A 4,674-nucleotide genomic window follows, 5' to 3' on the forward strand; every position below is an offset into this window, starting at 1 on the left:
CAGAGAGTTCACAGACGGCCTCCATAGCCATGACAGGACAGGCAGAGAGTTCACAAACGGCCTCCATTGCCGTGGAAGGACAGGCAGAGAGTTCACAGACGGCCTCCTTGGCCGGAACAGAACAGGACAAGAGTTCACAAGTGAATACCACTGACATCTCTGGAGGTTCAGCAGCAGATGCCGCCACCTCTGGAGGTTCTACAGTAGCAACATCAGGAAACAGGTAGAGTTCATTAACATTCTCCTTAGCTGGACAGGTACAGCGTTCATCAACGGTTCCTAATAAACTATCAATTAGCATATTATTCAATTAATCAATTAGTCTATTCGAAGATAATGTCTGCTCCATTCCTTTAACAGAAACACTTGATTACTTTGCTTGCATCAAACAATTTGACCACTGAGACTCACTTCTGCCTTTATTCATGTTTATATATAATTTTTAGGCCATTTTCATTGCTAAACATGAACTAAATTTTAAATGTATTTGTAGTTTTATGTCTCTCTCTCTCTCTGTCTGTCCTGGACCCACCACAGGTCCTCTGGAGGTGCTACACAGTGCTGTGGACAATGGGAGTCTCCGAGAGTGAGATTTGCAGATTACCACAGACAAAGAACACCAGAGGGGATCCGGATCACAAAATGAGCGTGTATCTTTTTTTAGGACAGAGACAAAAAGGACATCAGTCATGTTTTGTTCAACTCCCCTCTCTTCAGGAGTCACTTAGCCAACAGTGGGAGACTGTGCAAAAGAGCTATCAATCTTTCATCTATTTTGATAACAAAACAGAAAAAAAGCGTTAAAAAAATAATGATTTAGAAAAGGGTAAGGAAAACACAATGTGTTTTTTTATGCACGTAATGGCAAATTCTTATTTTTAAGAACTACCCTGATGAAAAAACAGCATATGCTGGTTAGGTATGGTTTGAAGCATGACAGCTGGTCCTGAGCTGGTTGTAAGATGGCTAGCAACTAGCTCCTGCTCATAACCAGCTCAGAACCAGCTTAAACCAGCTCAAACCAGCTGTCATGTTTCAAACCATACCTAACCAGCATATGCTGTTTTTTTCACCAGGGTAGTTCTTTATTATGGGAGGATCAAAAAAGAGAAAGTTAAAAATGTGTCTCTTATTGTTTGTAAAATATGCAACTTTTAGATTTGTTCTTTTTTCTTCGGTCAGCAGCAGCAGTAAGATATTTTTGTACAGATTAAGATGCAAACAGTGCATTTTGTTTGTCTTATTTTTGAATTTGTTGTTTGATATTTAGGTGTTTTGGTGAAGAAACCATTTAAAGCCACTTCTTTATGCCGCACCATTTTAAGAATCTTCAAAGAAATAGTGATGAAATCACTCTAATTCAATCATAATTTCTCTGAAAGCAACAGACAATCATTAACTTATTATTTATTGCAAAGTTTGGTACATAGCAAGGCAATATAGCTTTGTCTTTCAAGTTCATATGAATTATTCGATGCAGAAATAGCGATTTTCTGGTTTTGTGCATTTTCTTTTTAATTAGTAATGGAAATGAATCAGAATTTTTGTAAAATATATATATATATATATATATATATATATTTGAGGGGAATTTTAAATCTAATGATTACCTGTGAAACAGTTTGTGCCTAACGTTACAGTATTCAGGATCAATTCTTTTTTATTTCAAATTTAAAAAGTATAAATCTTTTTAGACATTTTAGAAATTATTAAAAAATTCTGTATCCTCTCTTGATACTGTAAAATTAGAGATAGGGCTGATTTAGTATTTTATTCTGTGTATATACAGTAATGATACCAAATATTTCAGGTTTCTGAAAGCTGGTTTTTGTGTTTAAATGTGCATTATAATGCACATAGTGTTTCATACATATATGGCCTACAGTACATGAGTCTACAGGAAGTGACTTTAAGTGGTTTGTTAGTATTAAAAATAGTTCATAAAAGTGATGATAACACGCGACTTGATGAAGCTGTTCAATACCACACTGCTATAAGTCGGCATATTTTTATTTGTGCTGTAGTACGGCAGATATGTGTCAGTCTGGTTGGAAGAACTGTCGTTTTGGTAGACTTGAAAGAAAGATTCACCTTGTGAATCCATCAAACACATGCAGTAGGAGAATATAATCATGAAAAGAGAAGACAATCAAGGCATTTGGTTTTTAGCTGGCCTTTATGTTATGCAGGATTTTATTTTTATTTGTTGGTCAAAAGTCATACTTAAAGGTACATAGTGATTCAGAATAAGACAAAAACACATTTTGGAAGATGGACTCATGATGTTCTCGCTCATTGTATCAATTTGGTAGATTTTGAACAAAAAAGTAACACAGTGTACCTTTATTTTTGGTCTTTCTTAACTTTCTACACTGGTTTATTTTTACTACCATATTTACTTTTTTTCATTTTTTTTAAAGAATAGTTCACCCAAAAACAAGAATTTGCTGAAAATGTACTCACCTCATGTCATCCAAGATGTGTTTTGAGAAATTTAGCGTTACATGCAGTGAATGGGTGCCGTCAGAATGAGAGTCCAAACAGCTATTAAAAACAGCACAATAATCCACAGCACTCCAGTCCATCAGTTAACATCTGGAGAAGACAAAAGCTGCGTGTTTGTAAGAAACTAATCAATCAAGATAACTACAAACCCTTGCTTCTGACTAAAATACGAGTCCACAATCCATAATATTGCTTTCTCCAGTTAAAGTCAGGACAGAAGTCTGCACAGATCAAGCACCGCTCACAAGCGGAAACAGTCCAAAACAGCTCTAATCAAATCAGATTTTAATGTGAAAGGAAAACGGGATGGACTTACTTGTGGATTATTGTGGTGTTTTTATCAGCTGTTTGGACTCTCATTCTGACGGCACCCATTCACTGCAGAGGATCCATTGCTGAGCTGTCCACATTTCTCCAAATCTGTTCCCATGAAGAAACTCATCTACATCTTATCTAGCCTGAGGTTGAGTGCATGTATTTTGTTTTTAGGATGTTTAGATATTGTAAAAGAAGACCAAAATAGCGATTGGTACACTGATGTTTAGCAGTGTGTTACGGCGACGTGGCCTCATCAAGTTGTGTGTTATCATGGCTTCGGTTCTGTACAGTGCAGAGATTTGTAGAAATATCTTCAAAATGGTGCTGGGTTATACATGAGACATGCATAGCAGGAAAAAACGATTAAATGGAACAGACGGTTAGGATCGAGAAGGACAGAAGCAGTTCTTCAGCAAGCGCAGTCGCTTTCTTCCTAATGCTGCTGTTTTTCTGATTTGTTTGAGTTTATCTTCCAAGTGAGATTAGCTGTAGTTTTTGGGCAAAGCTTTACTTTCTGAACACTTTTTTTAGATGATGAATTAATTTGGTTGTGTGTGTTGGTTGCTGTTTCTTTTTAAATTCCGGATTCATAGGATTTTTTTTTGTGTGTTTGTGTGCAAAGGAAAGACATTTTCTTCAGTTACTTACATGTTCTTATGTCTTTCGCTGTGCTGTTTGTTGTTTTACTTGAAATGTACTGTCCTGGTCAATCATGATGCACTTCTACAAGAGTTTGAATATCCAAAATGAAACTTTTTGATATCATTGATAATCAGTGTTTAATCACTCACAAGTTTTTTGTACACTAAACCATACCAATATATGGTATAAATGTCTTTAGAAAGACTCGCTCTTCTATAGGATAGAAACACAAGGGCTTATGTAACACTAAAGACACATGATGCTGTTGTTATTTCATTCGTTTGAGGGCTTCCCCTTAGTGCACTTGACATTTTATGAATTTAAAGCCATGACCTTGATAGGAAAACTATTAAATGGTTTCATTAAGAGACTTGGAATGGCAGGATCTCCATCCATAAAAATACATGCTAGCTACTAGCGTTTGACATTACATTCAAAGAAATTGTGTTATTGAAACTGATTGATACCTCTTTTACAGTTTACCATCACTCAGGCTGAAATTCAAAGTATTGGCAGTCATTGAAATCTTTGTGATGCTCTTGTCTTCAGATTCCCAAAGAGTCAGTTCATTCCTGCTACCAAAGATATCAACGCCACCAAGATACAACATGCATATACAGTATGAAAACAACCACAATTGTTTCTTACTAATATATTAAATCCATGTGAGTGATTAAGGAGCTGAATTAGTTGGCTTCTGCAAAGAAAACGTTTTTCCTGATTTTGTCACCTTTTTTTTCTCATCCCTTGCCCACTTTTTCAATGTGATTTTAGTGTTGATGTTTTAAGTTCTGACAGCGCTATGTCAAATCTTCTGTAGGCTACTAAAGATATTTCTGAAATGATACCATGCAGTTCACATCATGAAGGAAAATGGGATTTATTTTGGTTATCGAACTTATAAATCAAATCACCATTATTAAACAAAACATTAAACATGGTTTTGAAACTATGAAATGATGATATGTTGATTTGAATTCAGATGTATTACATCTATCTAAACTATTATAAATGTTAATTAGTAAGTAAATTAGTAGCTGCTAATTGTTTGACCAGCTCATTTCATAGTTTCAAAATGGATTGCTGCTAACATTGGGTGTTCACGCTGTTCACCAGATAAAGCCAAAAACAACAGAACCATTAAAAGTTATCGTAGTGAAGCTGTAATTCAAACATGCAGAGTTCAGAGTTTGTTCAATGTGCCTCAAG

At 35.5% G+C, this 4,674-nt stretch overlaps 1 protein-coding gene across 1 annotated transcript in view; it reads left to right on the top strand.

The window, feature by feature from the left end:
• Nucleotides 1–801, top strand: part of rbms2a (RNA binding motif, single stranded interacting protein 2a) — a 59,947-nt gene extending 59,146 nt beyond the window's left edge. Inside the window, exon 14 of the mRNA XM_016442061.1 lies at nt 538–801. The gene's annotated coding sequence lies outside the window, so the exon portion shown is untranslated. The remainder of the gene's footprint in view (nt 1–537) is intronic.
• Nucleotides 802–4,674: the final 3,873 nt, after the last annotated feature.

This window comes from Sinocyclocheilus anshuiensis, unplaced genomic scaffold (genome assembly GCF_001515605.1).
Source record: "Sinocyclocheilus anshuiensis isolate Anshui unplaced genomic scaffold, SAMN03320099.WGS_v1.1 scaffold819, whole genome shotgun sequence".
Taxonomy (NCBI): Eukaryota; Metazoa; Chordata; class Actinopteri; order Cypriniformes; family Cyprinidae; genus Sinocyclocheilus; species Sinocyclocheilus anshuiensis.